This window comes from Ostrinia furnacalis, unplaced genomic scaffold (assembly GCF_004193835.3).
Source record: "Ostrinia furnacalis isolate ACB-3 unplaced genomic scaffold, ASM419383v2 OfSCF4936, whole genome shotgun sequence".
Taxonomy (NCBI): Eukaryota; Metazoa; Arthropoda; class Insecta; order Lepidoptera; family Crambidae; genus Ostrinia; species Ostrinia furnacalis.
In genome coordinates this window covers 662,598-676,506 of record NW_021135175.1, presented here as the reverse complement: position 1 = coordinate 676,506, position 13,909 = coordinate 662,598, and the positions used below count along the sequence as shown (strand labels likewise).

The 13,909-nt window shown below is 35.7% G+C and overlaps 1 protein-coding gene across 1 annotated transcript in view; it reads right to left on the bottom strand.

Moving 5' to 3' along the window:
* Positions 1 to 13,498, bottom strand: part of LOC114360333 (uncharacterized) — a 140,882-nt gene extending 127,384 nt beyond the window's left edge. Inside the window, exon 1 of the mRNA XM_028315018.1 lies at positions 13,421 to 13,498. The gene's annotated coding sequence lies outside the window, so the exon portion shown is untranslated. The remainder of the gene's footprint in view (positions 1 to 13,420) is intronic.
* Between the last annotated feature and the right edge of the window lie 411 nt (positions 13,499 to 13,909).

The following is a 13,909-nucleotide window of genomic DNA, read 5'->3' as shown; positions in this document are numbered from 1 at the left end:
CGTTTTCAGTTTAGTTTGAAGTGAAATTTGCTCAATTTAAGATCTTTCGAATAGGTAATTGCAATGAGTGTTGATAAAATTATAAAAATAATAGAATAATAGAAGCTCGTTTTCAGGATAATGAGATAGATGGATTAGAGTGAAGTTTATTTATATTTTTTGGATTTTTAATCGCTATTGCTATACTTTATTGACTAATTATGTTACCTAGTCCCTACTTCAATCAATTAACTCGTTGTAACATAAGCAATTTATCGGACAAAGCCTAGACTTGAAATATTTTTTTTTTCTTTTTTATCCACAACGAGGAAGCTCTTGGCCTGTATCTCACCTGATGGTAAGTGATGATCAGGCCGAAGTTGGATGCGAGCTTCGCCCGGAATCCTCAATCACTGAGGAACTGGCTATCTTACCTTATATCACACAGTTTTAATAATTATATGCTTTGATTTAATCAAATTATACACTGCATAGCTAAAATTAAAAGCCTAAAATAAATCAAAAAGCAAAAAAGAATTACGTATTAACCGACACTGAACTTTACAGCAGAACTTAATGAAATATTTAAAAGATAACGCCATAAATCTTGCAGTCGACTTAGTTAGTCATTAAATAATTAGCAAAAACCATTCGCGAACCGGATAATTGAAGCAAAAAACGGTTCAACTAGCAAAGCCAATCTGATAAGAACCTGTTCAAGCCGCCTCGTGCATCTAAAGGCTCTGTCACACTGACTGAAGGAATCAACCAAAATATTTATGCACATTATGATAAGAACGAAAAACGTGCCTGTGTAAAACCTGGAAAACCGATTGTGAATTACGTATATGCTGCGCAGTTCAAACGGAATTCTCAATTTTCATAAAATATTTACAATTCTAACACAAAATAAAAAAAAATCTCAAGTGACTTTGAACATAAAGATCAATTTCTAATGAAAAAATATTGCATTTTTGTAACACGTAAGTTTTTAACAATTTTCGTAAAATAATTAAATGCGATTAAGTTAAGATCAAAATCAATCATGTAAAAAGACCTTTAGAAAACCTTTTTACAACAATGTTGTAGCCTTAAATTAGTACTCAATAATTAAAGTAGTATTTAATTAAAAATATATTGTACACCTTGATTTTTATAGACTGACTACCCCACATTCGGCCTCTTTTGTTTTCTTTAGTTATTTTATTAGCTAGTTAAAATTTAATTATTCAACAGGAATTAAAACCAGTAACCTGCTTACGGAAGAAGAACAATTTTACATATTATTTTGAGTTTGAATCAAGTTTATATGTCCTTTCAGAATAAGAGTATAAAATAATTTCGAAATCTAAAGTATACTTAATAGAATAAAAAATACAAAACTCAACGTACGACTCTACGATAAGTTGAATTAGCATAATGCAAAGGTTCCCTCCGAGATGGAGAAAACGCAAGTGTTCTAGTGCAAAACGATAAGACTAAACAAAACTTACTCAGTGAATAAAAATAAGAGAAAAGAATGTGCGAGCGCTGGCTGCGTATTTCCTAACTACACTGCAGTCAGACGTTTCCCGCGATGTTCGTTGAAAGATCGATTTGAAAGATTAACTAATGCCTGGAGAGTGTCTTTAGTTTTATATCATATTTGAATTATCTGTTCCTAGAGTTGAATATCTAGATGTTTGTCCATGTCTTAAAAGAAACTATGAAGATGGTATGCCACATTATCAATGAAAATTGAAGAAGAATTTCCATTTCGCCTCGAGATCGTGCTCGCTTTGTAAAGACCCGTAAAAGTATACCTTATTTTATCTATATCCGCCTGGCAGTGGAGAGGCACTTTGGGATCAATATTCAGCAGCAGGTAAGTTGAACTTAATGCAGCTTGCTTAAAGGCATTATAAACTCATTGACTGACTGACTGACATAGTGATCTATCAACGCACAGTCCAAACCACTGGACGGATCGGGCTGAAAGGCATGCAGGTAGATATTATGACGTAGGCATCCGCTAAGAAAGGATTTTACTAAACTCCACTTCTAAGGGGGTAAAACGGGATCCACGCGTACGAAGTCGCGGGCGGCCGCTAATTATTACTATTTTAGAGGAAAATTACATAGTAACAAACGAAACAACAGTCAAGTCAAGTCAAACTTCTCATTATACGTTTTCAGCTTTACAAAATCTTATTTGGTTCGACTCGTGTACATAGTAATGTCGCGACTTGCACACAAGAACTCTACACTTACACAGCAATTTGCGAACGGTCAGCGGCTGCTCGCAACAGATTTTATGGCGGCCAGATTGAACGAAACAAGCAGCGTCTCTGTTTCTCCCATCTCCTTGGTTTAAAAATAAAGAGTTTGATCTATAAGACTCACTTTATACCTTTGGTAAAAGTTTTAACTTGGAAAAATATGTAGGTACCACTTAGAGTACCTAAACTCATTCAGCTTCTTAGACTATACTGGACGCAAAGAATCGTGACAGGCGGGGACATAAGTAATTTTTGAAATACAGATGCACACTCGCTAATATTTTATTAATATTACGTAATTAACAACGCTTTGCCTGCCTCTATGTGACGTCACCTATTATAACCAGTGTGAGTGCGAGAGAAAACGTGATATTACACGGCCTGAGTCTTTGCGTCGAGTATAATCGTTGTTGTTTATAAATTATTTTTTGACTCCTCAAGCCTCAAAATCCTCAAATTATTATCTTATCCTAGAATACAACTTCCACCACCAATGATCCTTCGACTACTATTTACCGATTTTATTTTCTCGTAGTTAGAACAAATAAAAGCTTGAAACAATTTTACCGATAAAGCTGCCATCCAACATTGTAATAAGTATTAGTTGGACACTAATTGCAGGTGCCTGCGTATGACCAGGTCACAGAAGTGGGTCACCCCCTCCCCGCGAGGCTGGATCGAGCTGCCATTTTGATACGTAATCTGGTCCTGATGCTCCAATTCCGAAAAATGGTTTACTATTGCTAACCGATTTTTATGAATTATCGATGATATTGTGAACGCAACGAAGTGTTTTAAAATTATGACATACCTAAGGCTGAGTTGCACCAACTTACTTTAACCGTAACTATAACAAAATCCGGTGTTTTTGTATGGAGTTTGACAGACTTTTGACGATTGTTAAAGCTAGGGTAAGATGGAAGACTTGAACTAAAAGTGTCCACACGAGTCAAATACTAAACACGTTATGTTTTTTGTACACGTTCCTTTTCTTTTCGAACTTTTGTTATTGTAACTGTAAAATGAGGCTACAAATAATGGTCCCGTTTTATGCATTTTAAAACAGTCCAACTGATATTTATTAAAGAATTCTCTATGGAGATAGGTATCTACGTCGATAATAATGATCGTACTTATGCTAAGATATTGATTGTAACGAAAACCTTTGGGATCGATAGATATTTACGGCCAAATTATTCTCAGGCTGGGTTACACCATCTTGCTTAAACTTTGACAAACGTCAAAAATCTGTCAAACTCCATACAAAAACACCGATTACACTAGTTTACAAGGTTTTTTACCCAGAGATGAAACTGATATGTATCGGTAGAGCTATTAACCCTTACTTAAAAACTGAACTTAGAAAAAATTTAGGACGTCAAATTTTGTAAATATTGATAATTTAAATTTTTATCATTTTTATACATTTATCTCTAAAAACAATCAAAAATAAGTCGTGTTACTCCTTCTTTTATACTGATTAGTATCAGTTTCCCTTATTATAGACCAACAGCAATCCACTAACATATTTTTATCCCAAATTCCTTGGTATCTTTCCTCAAAAACCTTCAAATCCTGGTGAAAACTTTCGCCATGCTCAACACTCACGCTTCCCAGGTTCTCAGGAAGAAAATCCAGGTGGAAATGTAAAAAATGAATTTTTAACGACTTATTCACGTTCATTCTTTGGAAATTCCTCAATAATTTGGAAACAATTTCTGCATAATTCTCAGATAAATTTATAGTTACCCAGGAAACTTTTCACTGCTGCTTTAAATTAATACCAAGCATCTTTCCGTTACTGGAATTGCTGGGCAATGACGGATAAAGAACTCCTTCAGATTGTAGCACAGGTTTTGTGACTGATGCAACATCAGGATATTGTATGTTCTTGGTTTTTGTTGTTAAAACCTGTAGTTTCAGTGAGGCAGAAGTAACAGTCATTAGAGTGATTTGTTGGTTCTCTCCATAACATTGGGGTGCCGAATCGTATGTTTTCTTTTTTCTGCAGCCTAGTGCAATAATATACTTCTCAAATTTTCGCACACTACACCAGGTACCCATTTTTTATCAGGTTTGTTACCGAGATTTGAAAGTAATAGAAATAGGCCCGTTTTATGGCCTCAGTGATTGGTCTCTTATTTTTTGACAATATAATTTGACCACAAACTTAGCAAAAGTTATTTGGGCTTAATTTACACTGCCTTGGTGACATTTTAAAATAAGTGAAAATGTTAAAATAATACGCAACGCAATTAAAATAAAGTAGAAACACCGACACGGCTAACAAGACAGCTTACTTAGGTTAATGTGGATATCTCAAAAACTTGACGTGATAAAAATTTGAGACATATATTTTTGTAATAAGGGGGCTGGTAGAAAACACACCCAATATGAATTATCTTTGGGTAAAAGAAAAACCTTTTTTTTGTAAACTAGTGNCTCCCCGCAGGCCTGGATCGAGCTGCCATTTTGATACGTAATATGGTCCTGATGCTCCAATTCCGAAAAATGGTTTACTGTTTGCTACCCGATTTTTACGAATTATCGATGATATTGTGAACGCAACGAAGTGTTTTAAAATTATGGCCACACTGGTAAATTATTTTATGGTGCCACAAAGACATGGCTGAGTTGCACCAATTTACTTTAACTGTAACTATAACAAAATCCGGTGTTTTTGTATGGAGTTTGACATACTTTTGACGATTGTTAAAGCTAAGGTAAGATGGAAGACTGAACTAAAAGTGTACATACGAGTCAAATACTAAACACGTTATGTTTTTTGTACACGTTCCTTTTCTTTTCGAACTTTTGTTATTGTAACTGTAAAATTTATTTATTTATTTATTTATTTAAAATGAAACTACTATTAATAATGGTCCCGTTTTGTGCATTTTAAAACAGTGCAACTAATATTTATTAAAGGATTCTCTATGGAGATCGGTATCTATTCTACGTCAATAATAATGATCGTACTTATGCTAAGATATTGATTGTGACGAAAACCTTAGGAATCGATAGGTATTTACGGACAAATTATTCTAAAGCTGGGTTACACCATCTTGCTTAAACTTTGACAAACGTCAAAAATCTGTCAAACTCCATACAAAAACACCGANAACTAGTGTTATCAATTTAGTTACGGTTAAAGTTTGGTGGTGCAACCCAGCCTAAGCCTGTAAAACCAGCATACGGCAATAAAAACTTTATGTAGCAAAGATTTTTACGTTATCGAACAAAGGGAGGGTTTTGCGGAAGTAGTAATTTAGTGGGCTTTCCTTTGTTATATAAAACTTGTCGATAGTGAGGAATATTTACTGACATTTCTTTATAATCTTTGCAATAGTAACGTTCATTTAAAGTCGAACTATTGTTGTCACTTCTAGATCTAAGTAAGTACATACTTTATATTGAACAAAATTTAAAAAAAACTTATTTGTATTCTGAATTCCAACTTATCCCAAGTATGGATCCAATAATGTCCAAGTAAGTAACAATCTGTAACGATGATATTTTATGTCACAAATCCTGAAAATCATAGTTTGTTATTAAACAACAAAAATAATTACAGTCGAACAAAACCCAAAACTCGTTATCGCATTAGTCGTCACTTATGATTTTTGCATAGTTATCGCTTTTATAAAAAGATTTTTGACGTAATAAAATTGATTATCCTGCAGTGGACGTCATTTGGCTGAAATAAAAACTGATTGCCTCCAATGGGACATGAATTTACCTTTCGCTTTCGACCAGATAATTTTGTATGATCGCTCATTAACATTACTAACTTCAAAAAGAGTTCAACTAAGTACCTTATCTTATGACTCATAAGTTTCAAAGTGCTTTATAACTGACGCTAACTTCTCTTATTTGCTTTTGAAGATGGAAGTTACTCAAATTGAATCTAGGCTATGTAGCTGCCTAGGCGGGAAAACAGGTCAAGGCAATGTTACGTTCTGTTACCAAGAGTTTCAGGAACATCGTCACTTTGTGTCTTAAATACGGGTGTTGAAACGCGGTTTATTACCTAAGGTTATACAGAATTCTTATTAGCTTTTTAATTCAGGTTATTACCTGCCTATTGGCATCGTCAATGATGATAATTTAATAAACATAAACCTCTGCTATTTTTTCCTACTTATTAATGGGCACTGATAACGACATAAAAACAGTAAATAAGTAATTGACTTACTTGACTTAAGGTCTTTTGTCTCCTAGATGGGGCGGTAAAATGTAAAAAAATAAGTATTTTTTTCTTGACTTCGACTATGACTGTACGTATTCTAACATTTTAAGCTGAAGTAATACGTGTGAACCAGCCCAGGGTGATACATTAAGGTACGTCAACCTAAATCTGCGTACTGTGCCTATTAGACAGTATTTTGCAACAAAAATACTTTGTTTAGTCTGATGCTGTTCGTACATACCTGCCTAGGTGCCCTAGCCTTGAAAAGTCCCAAGTACTAATACCTATACCTAGAGCTAGGGTTGCCATCTGCCCGGGTTTCCAGGTGTCCTAGTTTAGAGGGCACCCGGGGTGCGTCCGGGCGGGGTTTCATTTGTTGTCCGGTTTTAAAAATTTAAGGGGCAACGCGACTTTTTGGAGTCCAAACTCCAGGGTTTTCACGCGTCCTGTCCTGATTTTTAGAGATGGCAACCCTACCTAGAGCTGATGTATCTAGCAAACTATAACAATATTAGTAATTGTTTAAACTGACCAACTCCCGTGAGAATTTGCTCCGATGGTCGTCACAGCAATTGAAGGGCGGACGACCAAGTCAATCAGGCGGCAAGCCCGGGGTCAGTCTTAATCGCCGGCTATTTTGTTGTCTTGTGTCACGATTGGGGTTTATTACATGGGACGACTAATCGTGGTGAGTTAAAAAAGAACTCAAAGAAAAAACTAGTTACGTTATTTTCTTTGCGGCTTTTAAGACAGATGATTAATATTTTCGGAGTCCTAGTTTTGAGGTCGGTTATGAAGTCGCCTTGACCTAAGTATTTGCGTTAGGAACTAGGTTATTGTTGAGTTATTTGGAACAATTTTCATATTCTTGTTGGTAATTAAATTGTTTAACTCTGAAGTAGAGACAGTGTTAATTCGCTCGTCTCGCTTCTTATAAATTGTCCTTATTTTGTTATGAGCGACATGATAATTAATTTAAGATTGCATGAGCCGAGATAGGAAACATTATAGAATCTTAATAGTAGGTATTACCTGTGGTATTACATACATTCATTAGGTAGGTATTTATTTTTAGCTGAGCCTTCTAGAGTCATATCACACAATGTTAATAATAAATCATTGCTATGCCAAGGACGAATCCCAAGTCTAACGCTGGCCTTACCTACGAGTAGTTCGATGTTAGCTTTGGTCAATTTAGCATTACGCGATATTTTCAAATCGGATTTTTAAAATCTGTTTTTATTTAGGGACCTGGGTCGAAAACATGTCAGTCCCATCGAATCTTAACCAATGTTTACATTAAGATTTAATATTTAGAAAGAGGCTTTGTGTGTTATGTGCATGACGTGCTTAAAGATTTATGGAATACGTTTAAAAAGTAGGTAGGTAATTTGTTGATCCTCATTTTTTGCAGGTATTTGATCACAATCGCACCTGATGTTAAGTGGGATTTTTTGTATGAAACGAGGATTAAAATGTTTTATTCTAACCTTTCTACCAATCGCCTACACAGAGCTAGTCTAACTGACACACATCTGTTACACGTCACAAATTTCATGCATTCGCGCCCAAAATAGCGCTCGAGTATCTCCGCCCGCGCTCGGGCTAGATCGTCATCTTTTTCAATCCACTGCAACGCAAACAAAAAGGTCAGAAGCCGACGACCTAGTTCCGAGCGGGCAAAGGTCACGCAAGCGGTCCGGGAAGCGTGATAACGTGCAAGGCTGGCGACGCACGCCGCGGGACGTTATGCAATGGATCTGCACACGCGAGGGCGATGTGTGATGCGAATCACGATGAATTCATTCGATTGGAAACTAGATAGACGTAGTTATTTATTGAACGTCAGTTAATGCTGTATAAAACTGTCAATTACGAAAAATTTTAAAATCTGCAAAATTTCGCGGTCTTTTAACTTGATCTCTTCCAGACACCTCAGGGAGTGGATAGTTTCAATTGTCAGTTCAAATAATAATGGCTTTTTTGACAGAGCATTCTTTCAGATACCATAAAACAGAATTAACAACTGATTATAATAATCTTCAAGATTTCTGTAGCAGTAAATATTTTACGACCGATTTTATTATCTTCAAATTAAAACTTACAATGATTAACTGGCGGAAACCAGATTTCCTTTTTAAAAATGACTTCATTTTAAAAATAAATCAATGATGTTCAATTGTTTTATGAAATCAAATTCGAAGTGTTACCCTCGCACTGTCACTCGCATTACATAAAATTACGATCGCACTGATTGCCTTTTACGAGTGTCCTCAATGGCATAAGTTATTGCATCCAGTGCAAATAACTGCATTGACCAGTATTGCACCCTTATGACTGGTAATTACGTAATCTATCACTAAATTTACAGCTGTTCGTTCGTTCGTTTCATCCGAAAGACGTCCATTTGCTGGACAAAGGCCTCCCCCAAGGATTTCCACAAAGACCGGTCCTGCGCCGCTCGCATCCAGGCACCTCATCTCAGGCATTTACAGCTGTACCTCCAATCAACAACAAAAACAAAAGCAACGACGTAACGAAAAAGCTTTTCATCGTCATATTTCAAACATTAGAGATGTTTGAGTATTGTCTCATCTACTTGTATATTAGTAAAAAAAAATGTGTTAGGGTCCGCTGACAAAAATAAAACCCATAAAATCGTGATCCAAAGTAAAAGAGCGCAAGGAAAGAATAAGCCAATTTCGGAATAAAACGATATGTTTATGTGACAATTTACCTCACCACTGCAGCACGGTCGGCAAATCAAAGCTCATTCTTTGGAAAACGATTTAAATCAAAATTGTTACCCACATGATCATCGGAAGTTCATTCACTTCAAAGTCATTTAATAATACACTCTCGTATGAAGCCTCGACTGACCTCGACATGGTTCTCCACTTTTACGGATCGCCCGCGGGAAGGTCACGGGGGCCTTGGCTTTATCTTCAAGCACTGATTTTACATGAAATCTATACTAATAAAGCTGATGAGTTTGTTTGCTTGAACGCACTACCTCAGGAACTACTGGTCCGATTTGAAAAATAATATGTTTGTGTTGGATAGCTCATTTATCGAGGAAGGGTACAGAATCACATAGCCACGATAGCCGAACGGTGAAGAGGTCGGAGTGGCCCACTCGAGATCCGAGGAACGCGGGTTCTAATCCCACCGCCGCTCGACTATTGTGGTGAGCCCCCTAGTAACACAAGCTTATTTAGCTTAACACGAGGGGCTAACGGGACTATAAGTAATTTGTGCAATACAAATTGCTAATAATATTTAAAAAAAAAAGAAAAATAGGGGCGGAGCAGTAAAAAAATGTTGCAAAAACGGGAAATATTATTGAAACGATTTTCACGCGTACGAAGTCGCGGGCGCAGCTAGTACTCATTAAAAGTTAATCGCGTCAAAAATACACCTCGACATATTATTTTCGCTTGATGAATGATGACTTTCAAGGCGTCTAAACACATCATTCAGCATGAGAGACGTTTACAAATTGTTTTTTTCATTTGAACTAAAAAATTCGAAGATAAATAATGAGGCGTATTTATGTGAACGGAAGCACTAATATTTGTAGATATTATTTAGAACTATTTAAATTTTAAAACTACACTAGACAGAAGCTCACAAATATGTCGGGTTCTAAATTCATACAGACACAGTTGCCTATACTATGCAGAGACTGAACATAAGCCAAGTAATACCAAATTAGGCTCTATTTCAACCAGATATAGAGTCGAAAGTGCCACTTAACGTTTGTATGTAGAGCTGATTGCTTTATGGTTTGAAAAGAAGATTAGTAACTAATTTCTGCACTAGATATTCCGTTAACCCCTCTAGCAAATCCAAATAATATGGTTGTGTTAAGAGTAGTTCGCCACAACTTAGAAAGTATTATTTTACTATTATTGTGACCACAGCAAGGCTGATTACTAAACTTGTTAGGTTCATTGCAACCAATATTCCTGTGAAATAGTTAGCATAGCACCTGACACTTAGCACGTAAGCACCTAGCTCAGTATGCAATACTGCGTGCTACGATCTAGCCCTTCACTAAGCATAGTGCCAAGTGCCAAGCTTAACTCTTAGCGGTTATCTTTAAACCTAAACATTCTTGTGTTGTTTGGGAAGAGTTGGAAAACACTATGACTGACTAATGTCATGTCATGTAATATTCTTCAAATGATAAAACACAAATTCACATTGTATATTTATATGCTAGTACTATTTTCTCCTAATTCTACCCTCTTTCTGTGTCGTAAACACATCAGCGGATTTAGTTGCCAGTTTAAAAACATACGCTGCACAAACCGAGCTTAAACCGTAGTTTATTAATCTCCCAAAATTTTTCAGTGAAAGGCGAATGAAGAAATATGCGGCACCAAGTGGCCCCAAGCCAATTTAGTGTCACATATTACGCTATTCAGAGTTATAAACAGTCAAAATGTCATCTTAAAGTGCAGTTATTTGGGACAGACAGACAAATTCAATGAATTCTTGAAAACATTTACATTTTCCGCTTGGAAATTCTCAGCGTTAAAGGCGAATATTTTAGTATTATTTTGGTTTGTTTCGAATTTAATCAGGAGTATCGGTTTCAACAACAAGCTTTGAGATGAGAGTTTAAATTAAATCTTTCTGCCGTGAAAATATTATGGCAATTTTTTCTCTGAAAGTAATTATATTTCTTACTGATTCCTTTTTGACGTTCTAAAAACAAGTCCATCCACGAGCAATATAATTAAATTCACAACAATTTAGCTTGTTTACTTGATTGAATCAGAAATACTGTTTAGGTACTTTTTGAATGATGAAATAAATTAGTAAAATTACTGAAGTAGTAAGTATCATCTGTTGTGTTAAAACTATCATGACATAATTAGTGCATAATAAAGTTAAAGATTGCCTCAGCTTTCAGCATTTCAGGAATGTCTGGCACAAAACAATACGTTCTTTGAAAAACTGTATAAATTAGAAGTGAATTCCTTATGTTGACCACAGTTGAAGGTTGATCACCGAAGGTTCACATCGCAAAAGGGGCAAACGAGCACAGCAAGAGATAATAATAGTGCAATTTAAATGATCAATTGCATCCCTGATTAATAGCATATTTAAATCATCTAAGTGTGTCTACTTACTTTCATTGGCATTACCAACGAAGTAGCTAACGATATATTATTATCTTCTATTGATTGCAAGATCTCTTACCACAAAGTAATCTAATCATCAAGTGCAGTTTAAAGCATTCATTAATTCGCCTGTATTGTAATTAACTATAACAACCTGCAATATCTTCGGTAAATGTGAAACAAGCACTCAACCTGGGATCAACAATCGTTCAGCGAAGAGATATTATGAGTAAATGCTTTACAGAATGTGGCTTCTGACTTGTCGATCTTTGTGGCACGGAGGTGTTCGATGACTTAGTTATTTTAGTTTATTATGGCCAAAGCACTCATTACCATACTTCCTATTGTTGTTGTGACACGTTGAATGTAACGAAACTGACAGTTTGTGTGGTTCATGCATAATGGAATATTTGAATTCATTAGGATTTGTTTGATTGTGAATTTTTTGCTTGTACCTAACATTCATACTTTGCTTATCCTTAAAAAAATAATACAATAATTTACTAATCAGAAACATGACTAGCTGTTTGCAAGAAACCGCTTGTCTTGTCACTATTTTAACTACGGAACTATCACTCAAAAAATCTCGTTTTCATAGTAAAATGGAAATAAAATATAGGAACCCAAAGGAGCAGAAGAGGAATAGCCAAAGATAAGAGAGACTTCTCTTTGGAGAAGGCTTATGTCTGGCTGTTAAGTGTTAACAGAATAACACATTATGCTAGATGATGAAGTACAAATTAGCAGTTCTCAAAAGATACTCTTTAGGAAAAACCCCGAGCTGTGAACAGTTAATTGATAACTCCTTTGTTTGTTAATCTGTTATCTACCTACCCTGCTATCCCATCACCAACGAAACTTTTAAAAGGCGCGTGCGGCGATTGAACTATGCAAATGGCAAACCTCAGTAAATCTACCAAATCGCCAAGCCCGCATAGATAATGAACCAAGATAGCAAGAAGCAGTGCTGATTAATCACAAAGTACCTAGGTTCTGGAATCCAAGAAATTCCATCGAATGGGATAAACGTATGGTTTGTCTGGAAGTAACAAAGATACTTACATTGGACATTAAAAGAGTCACCTCTTGGTTAAATTTTCGAGTAGGTGTCTTTATTTTTTCTCTCTCATTGTTGTGAGATTGTAATTGCAACAAGATTGAAGACATTTTTGTTATAATTTACAACATAGGAATTTGCGTTTTTCAAACAACATTCACCCTAAACTTATTGCCCATGTTAGTCATTCTGCGTTTGTTCTATAATATTTCCCCCATGCCAACAACTTCCATCGTTTAACACCTAGTAATTCTCGTAAGTCTGTCAACACATTAGCAAATTAGTTCCTCACCCAGCACAAAGTTTTGGATCACCATTTTAATCAAAGGTAGGTGGAGGAATGGTGGATACTTTGTCATCAACATTAATATTTTATAGATGAAAGATTTGGTTGTTTGTTTGTACAGAATAGTCTCCAAGACTACTGGGCCGATTTGAATAATTCTTTCACAATTAGAATTCTACATTATTTCATAACATATTTTCAGAACATAGGCGGCATGGAGTTTGCCGAGTCAGCTAGTTTTAGTTGTATTTAAGAGCATTTGATCGGATCGGATTTTTAGCATATCAAAATTGACTATAGAAATTAGCATTTCGCATAAAGGTGAGTGTAGACTAGAGCATTTATTTGTAACAGAACAACGAGCCGCTCTAAGAAAATGTTCAAGTGTCTGTGTCCCCTTTCACGAACTAAACGTCGTACATTTTACCCGTATTGTACCATTTGTGAGAACGTTACGTTACATAGAAATGGTCTAGTCTTAGGTACTCATTTTAATAAAATAATAAAAATGTCATTTACCTGTCTGTCACCGGGGTGAACCCGGCATTCTTCTTGGCCGTTACGTTCTCCACTTTTACCACTGCACTGAACCACCAGATACAAATCACTAATTATCGATAACTCGGAACATTTATATACCTACTTTACATAAGTCGATGCATTTCGATTCGTTCAGCTCCTCGTGACTCTAGACCTGCAACAAAAGAATACATTTTAATATCGAACAAAAGATTTAATTACTTCGATTATATCGATGTTATTCTTTGCAACCTACGTCGTTCGCTCGATAACAAATCGATACTTCGTTGTTTTGGTTCCGAAAATTTTAACGCGAAGTCATCAGTTTTCATATTTTATTGGTCTGCCACATAACATTTTGCAAATTTAATTAGCTTTATCGCGAGATTAAATGGCGTTTATTAATTAATTTTGATATCGGCAGGACTTCGAAAGATTCCGATGAGAGTGTGATTGTGAATCCTAATAAATAACGAGATTTGCAATGTA